The 12,421-nt window shown below is 44.3% G+C and overlaps 1 long non-coding RNA gene and 1 pseudogene across 2 annotated transcripts; one reads left to right on the forward strand and one right to left on the reverse strand.

Annotated features, from left to right (window-relative positions):
- Nucleotides 1–1,157: 1,157 nt before the first annotated feature.
- On the forward strand, nt 1,158–1,648 carry LOC308321889 (ubiquitin-conjugating enzyme E2 L3-like; annotated as a pseudogene). The gene has a single exon. The product of its transcript is annotated as a ubiquitin-conjugating enzyme E2 L3-like (transcript).
- A 6,532-nt stretch (nt 1,649–8,180) lies between these two features.
- Nucleotides 8,181–12,401, reverse strand: LOC308321152. The gene is made up of 3 exons (XR_013964593.1): nt 12,314–12,401; nt 10,695–10,800; nt 8,181–9,680 (listed from the first exon to the last, which is right to left on the reverse strand). It is a non-coding gene; the product is annotated as an uncharacterized lncRNA (long non-coding RNA).
- Nucleotides 12,402–12,421: the final 20 nt, after the last annotated feature.

Genomic DNA, 12,421 nt, shown 5'->3' on the forward strand with positions numbered 1-12,421 from the left:
AAAACTCACTTGTACTCCCTTGGTGTTCCAACATGCTGATTTAAAACTCACTTGTACTCCCTGGTGTTCCAACATGCTGATTTAAAACTCACTTGTACTCCCTTGGTGTTCCAACATGATTAAGAGTTGCTGCTTCCACTGCATTATGTCATTGTTTATATATCGTTGGTATTTTAGTATTTTACTCGTGTACAGCAATTTGTTTCAACTCTGTTGTGTTAAATGTGCTTCATAAATAAAGTATTCATAATAAATTAAGCCCATTATAGGGAGATCCCTGCTGTCATCAATATTGGCCAGCAACTCTACATCCGACCTAAAACCTCAAACCCTTAGATCTCCATATATGGAGCTGACCTGTTCTGTTCTATATGTTGATCCTTCCCCATCCATCCTTCCTCTTTGATGTCTGCCTTTTGACTGATACCACTCCATATATGGCCAGTACAGAATGACTGATACCACTCCATATATGGCCAGTACAGATTAATGACTGGTACCACTCCATATATGGCCAGTACAGAATGACTGATACCACTCCATATATGGCCAGTACAGAATGACTGGTACCACTCCATATATGGCCAGTACAGAATGACTGACACCACTCCATATATGGCCAGTACAGAATGACTGACACCACTCCATATATGGCCAGTACCGAATGACTGATACCACTCCATATATGGCCAGTACAGAATGACTGATACCACTCCATATATGGCCAGTACAGAATGACTGGTACCACTCCATATATGGCCGGTACAGAATGACTGATACCACTCCATATATGGCCAGTACAGAATGCATTCCATTATGTTCAGCCTATCAGTCTGCCGTCACCCACGGCTGGAATCCATATCTCGGCACGGTTAATAGCAATCTATATAAAAAGGACACAAATTTGAGTTGTTTCTATTGTGTTTGACGCCAGAGCATGTCAAGCATGTGACACCCCCAACCTAGGCTCTCCATATACGGGCATGTTACGTTTGCTGAGGCATCACGTGACATCATCATGCAACGACGTCACACTGTTGTCATCACAGTTGTGTCCTTCAAAAGGCTGTACGCGTGCTTTGGCAAGCATCCGACTTCCTTTTGAAGATTAGTTGGCACTATACTAGGAATCGAGTTTTCCACAGTGTAGCCTCAAGATGGCAGCAACCAGAAGGCTTCACAGCAGGGAACTCGTATAGACATCCGCAACTCTGGAACGACAAACTTCCGGAACATTCACGTCGACGAGTCGAACATATACTGACGTGGCAAGGGCTCATCGTCCCCGACAACAAGCCTTACGACAAGGGAGCCTTCAAGATCGAAATAAGATTCCCCGAAGAATACCCTTTCAAGCCTCCCAAGATCACGTTTAAGACAAAAGATCTATCACCCGAACGTCGACGAGAAGGGGCAGGTGTGCCTATGCCCGTGATCAGCGCGGAGAACTGGAAGCCGGCGACCACCAGGGTGGAGCAGGTGGTGCTCCAGTCCCTCGTCAGCATGGTGAACGAGCCGGAGCCCGACCATACCCTCTGAGGCCGGAAACCTGGCGGACGAGTTCACAAAGGACCGCAAGACGTTCTTTAAGCACGCCGAGGACTTCACGAAGAAACACAGCGAAAAGCGACCGGCTCCACAACTCTAGTCCTATACGTCACAGATATACGTCACAGATACGTCACAGATACGTCACAGATTACTGATGTCAGTCTGACCACATGAAGCCCGAGAACTATCTTTTTTTGTACGATTTGGCGTTTTGCCTTTTCTGCCTTTATTGATAGTATATATCAAGTGAAAATGGACAGGAAAGAGAGAGGTGGAGAGACACGCACCAAAGTTCATCATGAACGGGACTCGGACGCGTGACACGCTGTCAGGACTCAGGCCAAAGCCTACATGCGCCTGCAGGACCACTTGGTCAGCGGGCGCCGACCACCGTGCTGATTTCGTGCAGAGACCTAGCAGATCATGTCTGTCTGTGTGTGTGTCTGTCTGTCTGTCTGTGTGTGTGTCTGTCCCGCTATACGTCCAAATATGGAGTGTGTTGCATCAGCAATCACTCAGCTCCATATATGGGCACAAAAGGGGCCAGGTCCACATATACAGTAACAGCGGGACAGACAGACAGACAGACATGATCTGCAGGGTCTCAGCTGCGTTCGCTTCCCGCGTTTGCGCGTCTTACTGGTATAGTAGTATATATGTATAGTTTCATAGATATTCCACTGTTACTTTCTTAGCTTACGCATGTTTCATGATAAATGTATGTATTCCCATGCTTTTTGTTCTTGCTTAATGTAAGTCGCTCTGGATTAAGAGCGTCTGCTAAATGCCTAAATTGTAAATTGTAAATTGTAAACTGCGACCGGTGTCTTCTACTTCTACTCCACTACAAGTTGTAGATCGGCTATTTTCAGCAAGTGGAGAAAAAAAACAGTCGTTACGACGCCATCAAAGGCCCGCCAAAATACATTTTGTTCGACTAAATCAACTGTAGATTTAGTCGACTAAAATCTTATATTTAGTCGACTAAAACTAGACTAACACTAAAACATTCCAGGTGACTAAAATGTGACTAAAACTAAATGGAAACCATTCAAGAGACTGAATGTAAAAAAACAACTAAAAGTAAAATCCAGATTTGCTGCCAAAAACAACACTGCTATAGAGCAGCATGTTGTGACGTGCGGAGAGCAGTGAAGCATGCCGTATGGAGAAAAGGTGGACCTACAGTTCCAACAGGGAGACTCTAGGAGTTTGGGGAAAAGGTTGAGGGAGATGACAGACTTATAAGGCACCTCCCCATCTCCTAGGAAAATGCTGACATGTCTCTTAATGTAATGTTCATCAATATACAATACACTGTCCCGACCAAATAAACGAATAAAGTAACCCGTTGAGTGAGCTGCTCTTCTTCCTTTTCCCAGCAACTAGCCCTTGACTAGGGCAGCGGTGGCCGAACGGTTTGCGGAGCGGTCTTGATATCAGAAGGTCGCTATAGTTCGTATCCCCGGACCGGCACATTAAGTGCCCTTGAACAAGGCATTGAACCCCTACCATGAAATGTTCTATGAGCAGGTTTTGAAGGAGTCAAGGGATTCACATGTCTCCGGACAGTCCCGGCCCACTTTCACCCCTGACCTCAAGAACCCAGTCTATATACCATTATAAATAAACACTCAAACCCACAGTTCCACCAAGGCTTGTGAAAATAGTAACATGTTTATGTAATATTATTACTCAAAATATGAAAGTACCGTAACTAGTTACGTTACTAGTTACTGGAAACTTGACAGTTACTTGACAACACTGCAGGTCAGGACGAGTACTGAAAAACATGTGACGACAAACTTGCACCAGTATTCACAGCGATATTCAATCACTCTCTGGCCCAGTCTATCTATCATTCCATGTCTCAAGGAGTCCATTATCATACCTGAGGGCCCCAACCCTGACGGCAGGTGGTGCGTTCTGATGGGCAAGTCCATGATGATTCAACAGCGCGATGGCGAGAGCTTCAGACACGTCGTCAGTCCGGAAAGCGCAGCCAGGGACAGAGCATCCAACAACAACCATGGCTTCTTCATGAAGAAATACACTCCTCAATGTCAAATTGTTTCTTTAATGACAAAGATGAAGAAGCCCTGCAGTACAAACAAACAATAATAGAAAAGCATTAACTAAAATAAGTAGGCTAATTCTGACATGAAAATGCATAAAAGCAATCAAGTATTCACACAAGAGTGTATAGAAAATAATGTAACAAAAACTATAGTTCCATAGATAACATAAATAAACTTACAGTTATTAAGTGAGGGACTTCCAACCAACACAACATGCATCTCTGAATGTCAACATGAAACTGATAGCAAACAAAATGGCTCCCTTCTTCACTCTACAGAACAGGTAAGCTAAAGAGATGCTGCCCCTAGTGGATGGCAGAGAACCCTTCAGTTACCCAAGATCCCAAAACCTAGTTGTCTAAATGACTGTCGCCCGGTAGCGCTAACATCAGTAGTGATGAAGTGCTTTGAAAAGCTGATTAACGGCCACATTTCCTCCCTACTGCCAGGGTCATTTCCTCCCTACTGCCAGGGTCATTTCCTCCCTACCGCCAGGGTCATTTCCTCCCTACTGCCAGGGTCATTTTCTCCCTACTGCAAGGGTCATTTCCTCCATACTGCCAGGGTCATTTCCTCCCTACTGCCAGGGTCATTTCCTCCCTACTGCCAGGGTCATTTCCTCCCTACCGCCAGGGTCATTTCCTCCCTACCGCCAGGGTCATTTCCTCCCTACTGACAGGGTCATTTCCTCCCTACTGACAGGGTCATTTCCTCCCTATTGCCAGGGTAATTTCCTCCCTACCGCCAGGGTCATTTCCTCCCTACTGACAGGGTCATTTCCTCCCTACTGCCAGGGTCATTTCCTCCCTACCGCCAGGGTCATTTCCTCCCTACTGACAGGGTCATTTCCTCCCTATTGCCAGGGTAATTTCCTCCCTACTGCCAGGGTCATTGCGAATGCAATGAGCACTAACTATGAGACCTACCTAGCAGAACATGTCTGTCTGTCGCTGTGTGTGTGTGTGTGTGTGTGTGTGTGTGTGTGTGTGTCACGCTGTAACACCACCCGCCCGCCACCAGAGGGCGCAGCTGTAACACAAACAAAACACATACACACACACAACACACACACACACACACACACACTTAACTTAAAAAGAAAACTTAAAAACTTTAAAAAAGTACGTAATTTATTCTAATTGTTGTTATTGCAATTTACAAGCTGCGTTTGCACGTCTTACTTGTTTGACAACCTACAGTTGGCCTTTCGTATCGTCCCAATAGATCCACTGGTGATGTCATCATTCAGCATATCCTTGAGACTGCTCTCGTCCACCTAGACGACAAGAAGAAGACGGATACTTATACGTATCTATACTTACGAGGCTATTATTTATTGATTTCAACACCATGTTTCCATCCAGGCTCCAAATAAAGGGACACAGACAGATGGCTGACCCGGGTGTACAACGGGTATTGGACCTCCAACCTCCCAGCTATAGGTTCTGTAGATTAGAAGCCATTCAAGGAGCCTCTATAGCCTCGGAAACCCAGACGTTTTTATTTTCAGGACCGAGTCCACTTCAGTCCGGCATGACATACAGTATAGTGCAAACGTCGATCACTCTCTGCTGATTTCTGATCGTCTGCACCTTTGTTAAATTGACGCACACACGCGCGCACACACACACACACACACACACACACACACACACACACACACACACACACACACACACACACACACACACACACACACACACTCCTCTCTCTCTCTCTCTGTCGCTCTAATTAATTAGTCTCATGTCACGCAGCTGCGTCTAGAATAGATTCTCCCGGCAGGCTGCCTATGCCATAAAAAGCATAGGTGGACCCCAGGCTATAAGGAGCATCTGACTATATTCCTGCCTGCCTGCCTGTCTGTCTTCTTCATCTAGCTGTGACATGTTGCTCATACCACTTACGAGGGTTGTAACTTGTAAGTACGGGAACGGAGGAGATCGAGGTGACTTCAAAAGGCACACTTGTAGCACTTTGCATGTCTATAGAGTTACAGGGCCTTCTAAAAAAGCAGCCACTTGTCGGCTAGACGTGATCTGTGCACGCTTCACTGCTGGTAGAGGCACACTTATGTCACCTTTAACCTATTTAGACCTGAGGCCCATTCTAACAAAAGAAAAACTAGAAATAGAAATAGAAACTGTTTTCAGTTTCTATGTCAGTGGTGCTCAACCTTTTTCATGTCAAGGACCCCCAGAATTATCTGTATTTGGCCGCTGACCTCCATCTGAAAATATATTGTTCCAGGGACCCGCCCCTAGAAGCAAAGATTTGAGTTAAAAACGTTTGCTCTGAAATAATATATATTCAAAGATTGGCGCACAAAAAAATAGCAGATCTACAAGCTCGTAACGTGGCACTCGGTGACGCGCTACGAGCTCGTAGATCTGATATTAAAGTATAACACGATGCTTAATGATTAAAACACCAAAAGGGTGTTCCCGTCCTGAATGGGGTCGTCCCGGCCTTCTCTTCCTCGGCTGCTTTGGGACTGAAGTGACGGGGGTGTGGTTGAAGGGTGGTGGGTGGATGTGTTAGACGCTGCTGTTTAGCAGAGGTGTGTGAGGTGGAGGAGGAAGCCCCTTTCACAGGCTAATGAACCTCCTCCTCCTTCGCAGCATTAGGATAGGAATGCTTCCTTTCATGGTATGAACTATATACCGGCTTCACAATGGAGGACGCTGCGGCAGCATGCAGCAAGCTCTGAGAATCACTGCCAAGTGGAATTCTCGTCAGAACAGTCAGGAGCCTCTATGGCTGTTCACACCGTCCGGCATCCGGAAGCACGCTTTTCTTTCTTTTTATCCATTGCTTCAACAGCAACAGTTATTTCAAATAAATTACCATATGACTCAATTCAACGAATTGAGTTGAGTTGAGTTGAGTTAAATGTATGGTCACTGACTCACTGCACACATAGTATACAAATACTTTGACAAGTATTTGTATACTATGTGCAATGCAGTGCGTGAATACATTGAATCTATTCTAATGTAAAAAATCTACTCAACTCAACTCAACTCAATTCAATTCTTCTGGGTCCTTCAAAACGCCACTGAGCAACATTTGATGGGCTTACTTACAGATATCGGCTATTCCTGCAGCTTGTGGCTTGTGTGTGTCTGTGCGTGCGTGTGCACGTGTGCGCATGTATGCGTGTGCAACAACAACAACCACATCATGCTCATGTTTGATTTTCCAACTTATTTATGAAAAAATATATTTATTTACTTTGACGGAGACAATAGGCACATGGAGACATAGACATATATACAATTCTCTTTGATAAATAGTACAAAACGTATTCACAAATGCAAATTAAATAGGAACACTCCAGGCCATGTACAACAGTATACTATACTGTACACATTGCATGGTTCTTTGTTAAATTAACAGTGGGGAAAAAATACACGTTACAAAACTAAACCAATATATATATATTTTTGGTATCAAATGGACTAATAGGCAAAAGTAAATCGAACCAAAACGATAACATTTTCAGGTCATTAAGGACAGCCGGATGGTTCAACCACTCAAACCCCAGGCCTTCTGCTATAGGCCCTATCTATATCTCCTCCTGATCTACAAGCTATTACGAACTCCAGCTCGCGTTGCGCCGCGACACATTGTGAGCTTGTAGATCGGCTATATTATATTCTCGCCAAATGTTCACCCCCAGAATAGGTTGATGCTATGTATAGGGTTTGAGGGTTTAAAGTAGAAATAGTTTTTTTGTATTCTTTTTTTTTTACATTACGGCAGCTGTCCATAAGGCAGTGTATGGTTCGGTTAAGATTTCAGTGTCACGCATGCTTGATTTGTATAAAAAAATATATATATCCCAAATAATTCACGTCAGTGCGAAGAAAAAAAAATATATACATAAGAGGCACAGTAGCCGGCAAAGAGCAGGCAGTAAGATACACTGCAAAAAAAATCAGATCCCTGTTTGTATTTCAAATTGACTTTTTTGTTGTTCTTCTTATTTTTTGCATGAATGTTTAATGTTTGTCGTGAGCTAAGTTCTTTATTTCTATATCAAATCTGGAAAAGGAACGACTTTTTTCTTTTTTTTTAAGGGCGCTTTGGAATGTTGTGTCAACCAACCAGAACCCACCACTGTCACACCACAGTCTGTACCACTTGTGGAAAGTAAGTACATTTACTTAAGTACTGTATACCATTTTGAGGTACGTTTACTTTACTTTCACTTCTTACTCCACTATACCATTTCGGAGGCAAATATAATTATTTTACTCCCCTACATTAATTTGACAGCTTTTAGTTACTAAAGTTACTTTGTATAGATTTTGATGATTGATTGTTACTCTCTATAGATTTTGGGCATTTGAAAATTGCCGTAGATCTGCTATTTTCAAAAGATGTCTGAAGACATTTTGAAAACTTGAAATGGGTACATTCCGCTCAATGAGTACTTTCTACGGTTGGTACTACATTTAGGTACTTTTACTCTTTAAGTACTTTTACTTAACAGTAACAGCGAAACAGTACGAGGCAAAGAAAGATTCCATGAATCCCTCTGTGTGTGTGTGTGGGCCAATATCGCATCGCCTTTTGTTCGTCATTTGAACACATTTCCTACCAAATAGCACCTGTGTAGCCTGTGTATATTGACTAGCGTAAGCTAGCTACACACACATGATTAGCTCTGGATTGCTATGCGGTCGGTACTAAACAGTGTTTTCTTTTACAGTAAATGCTTTTTATCTTGGGATTCTTTTCCCTCCAGATTCCAACTCTAATCAAAACGAGCATTGTTCACGGCTGATAAAGCGTCGCTGATCACGGATCACAAAATGTCTGTTTTTTCGGGCGAAGACATCGGGGCAGGTGGCAAAAATAACTCATTCATTCATATCTGGCAGTGAACGTGTTCAAATGGGGAGATTTGACAAACGGTCAAATGCCAAAACGAGACAAACGGTTGACTTCCACCGCACGAGGGTCTGTGGCGTCGCCGATGAAGGTAAACAAGTCATCGCCGACTCTCGCCTGTGGTTTGTGTCAAGGAAGAGGCACTTTGGTGAGAGTACGTTGTCTGATTGATTCTCGCTCACCGGGACGGCGTGACTCTCTTTAACGTCGCGGGAATAAATGCTCGATAAAAAATTCCATGGAATTGAGACCAAACGCGTCATATGATCCATATGGTCTATACCACATCACCAGACTTGTACATCATGTCCATTTCCCTGCTTTCTGCCAGGACACATTTGTAGACTTTGGGCATAGATATATTCCATCTTTGTTCTCCTGATTTCCAGAATCCAAAATGTCGACGAAGGCGTCTCCCAAAAACATGTAAAAAGCGGGCGGGGTCCTTGATTGACGGCTCAGTTAAGGGATTGTAAAGTACATTAGGCTATATAAGGCACCGGTCTTTTCTGATTGGTCAAGGTTCAAGTCCTCCTTTCTTTCGTGTTCATTTTTAAATAGAATAAAAAAAAACAGGAATGCTTACAAATAAAGGATAAAAAAATATATAGTGCAAATAGTGCCAGGCATTCCGTCTTTCTCCTTTCGCTTGCCTTTTCTTCTCAATCCTCCTTTTTCCATGTCATTGTCTTCAGAGAATTGCCATTGTTCAATAAAAAAAAAAAGAATATGATTATATATGTATATATATATATATATATGTATAAAAAAAAAAGAATAACCAAGTCTTTTCTTGTTTGTTTGTTTTTCCACCTCCATTGAGCAGCAGTAATAAATAAATATTAAATAAAATAAGTGAATATGAGTAAGAGTAAGTCCTCTGGTGCTATTGTCAACAGATCAGGCCCTCGCAGAGGGTCTTAACGAGACGAGAGATGACAGGACGGTCTTTTCTCTCCCGCTGTGCCGATAGGCTCCTGCCGGAGGAGGGTCTTGGCGAGACGAGAGATGACAGGACGGTCTTTTCTCTCCCGCTGTGCCGATAGGCTCCTGCGTGAGGAGGGTCTTGGCGAGACGAGAGATGCCATAGGGTGGTCTCCTTGTCACTCCCGTCAGGGGGGGCTGGTGGTGCTATCAGAGGTTGAAGGGCTACACCTGGGGTGACAGACACAGAAAGACTTGAGTTAGTCATCGGCATAGATGATGAGAACGAACAAACCCAGTGATGTGATGAGGATTGCGTGCAAATATGCAGGAAGACTTTTCAGCAACTTTTTTTTAAATGAGTTAAATGAGTTTTAAATGAGTTTTAAATGAGAAAGAGAAAACGTTTTAAAACTCATAATGGACTCTGTATAAGTGAGACCATCGAGACATTATCATTCGTCTTCTTTTGGCTAATTCCTGTGGGATTCCACGGCACATGTTTTCTGTTTTCGGCGTCTTCCTTTCGTGCTTTTCTGCTCTCTTGCATCCTTCCTCTTCTCCTCTTGCCTCTGGGCAGCTATACCAACTCAACCCACTATACCGCTGCGTTCACATGGGATCAGGCAAGCGGTATAGAGGAGACATGGAGACCCCAAAATGATATGCATTTATCCCCCACGGCCCCGTCTCAACATATTTTGGCCCCAGAAGCAAAGATTTGAGTTGAAGACGTTCACTTTAAGTGTAATTGTATTCAAAGACGTGCGCACATTGTCACGAGTTTGTAAAACTAAAACTAAAATAGCAGATCGACAAACCCATAGCCGCGACACAGAGTGACATGTTATGAGCTTGTAGATCTGAACGGAAGTATAACATATGGCTAAAGTCTAAAATGACGAACCATCATCAGCATGCACAATGTAAAGCACTTTGGATGAAGGCTCTCTCTATAAGGCACATTATAAATGCACCATTTTCCATTTATGAAGAATTGCCACAATAAGTTAAGCCTTTCACTTCACATACTATTCTTGGGTGCAGACACACACACACATACACCCTATTTTAAACTCTGTTGTGCAACAACAGTGTCACGGCAGGTCGACACGCTCACCGAGACAACGCTCGCGCATCGTCTAGCATCGCTATATTTGGAACATTTTGGGAAGCTCAGGAACAAAATGTTGTGTGTGTGTGTGTGTGTGTGTGGACATTAGGAGCCATTGGTGCGTTCTTTACCTCTGTCGCGAACACGCACTGGTCGCCCTGCTCTGGAATGATGAAGATAGGATGGTAGATCCCACCCACTGAGGGCACCTTGATGGACGAGTCACATGTCTTACTGCTAGAGAGAGAGAGAGAGAGGCAGGAATGTTAGTATAAGAAAACAGCACGAAGTAAACAACCTTCATAATGTGTAGGTGAGGTGTATTTGGATGGATGTGTATACGTGTATATTGTGTATGTGTGTGTGTGTGTGTGTGTGTGTGTGTGTGTGTGTGTGTGTGTGTGCGTGCGTGCGCGCATGTCTAAATGCGTGAGTGCGCACTTCAGCTGCGATAAGACATGTTCAGATAACCTCTATACACAGGTCTGTGTGGGGACGAGCTCTGGCACGTTTTCACACATCGACAAGAAAACAGACAGACAGACAGACAGACAGAGTCTTAGATTCTTTGTGAAATGTCGCGCCGCACTGCGACTGATCAGGATAAGACCAGAAGCAAGGTCTTCTGGTCCACCCCCCCACCAAACACACATCACACACACACACACACACACACACACACACGTTCACTTCCTTGTTTACAGTTTGTGGGAGCGAAACTCGTGCAGATGAGTTGAGCAGACATGTTAGATGCCAGGTTCATTGTTTGCCTCGTAGCCTACAGTATCAACGTGCAGATTGTTACGTTGGATAGCATGTTGTTTAGACTGATGCCGATGTTTCTTTGATCCTGGTTTCCTGGATCCTGCCCTGTCTCTATGCATTATGTTATCCTGAGGCCACTGCCCTGTCTCTCTATGCATTATGTTATCCTGAGGCCACTGCCCTGTCTCTCTATGCATTATGTTATCCTGAGGCCACTGCCCTGTCTCTCTATGCATTATGTTATCCTGAGGCCACTGCCCCGTCTCTATGCATTATGTTATCCTGAGGCCACTGCCCCGTCTCTATGCATTATGTTATCCTGAGGCCACTGCCCTGTCTCTATGCATTATGTTATCCTGAGGCCACTGCCCTGTCTCTATGCATTATGTTATCCTGAGGCCACTGCCCTGTCTCTATGCATTATGTTATCCTGAGGCCACTGCCCTGTCTCTCTATGCATTATGTTATCCTGAGGCCACTGCCCTGTCTCTATGCATTATGTTATCCTGAGGCCACTGCCCTGTCTCTATGCATTATGTTATCCTGAGGCCACTGCCCTGTCTCTATGCATTATGTTATCCTGAGGCCACTGCCCTGTCTCTATGCATTATGTTATCCTGAGGCCACTGCCCTGTCTCTCTATGCATTATGTTATCCTGAGGCCACTGCCCTGTCTCTATATGCATTATGTTATCCTGAGGCCACTGCCCCTGTCTCTATATGCATTATGTTATCCTGAGGCCACTGCCCTGTCTCTATGCATTATGTTATCCTGAGGCCACTGCCCTGTCTCTCTATGCATTATGTTATCCTGAGGCCACTTCCTTGTCTCTCTATGCATTATGTTATCCTGAGGCCACTGCCCTGTCTCTATGCATTATGTTCGGACGGATGGACAGACAGACAGACAGACAGACAGACAGACAGACAGACAGACAGACAGACAGACAGACAGACAGACAGTACAGAACAGTGAGATCCTTACATGTCAAACTTGGCCTTCATGGCCAGGCGACTCCGCTCCTCCTCGTTGGCCAGGTTGCGTTCGGCCATCTTGTTCTTGAACGTCGCCGCCGACGATAGGAGGCCGGCG

The sequence above is a fragment of the Protomyctophum bolini genome (assembly GCF_963924005.1).
Source record: "Protomyctophum bolini genome assembly, chromosome: 9".
In the NCBI taxonomy this organism is placed as follows: domain Eukaryota; kingdom Metazoa; phylum Chordata; class Actinopteri; order Myctophiformes; family Myctophidae; genus Protomyctophum; species Protomyctophum bolini.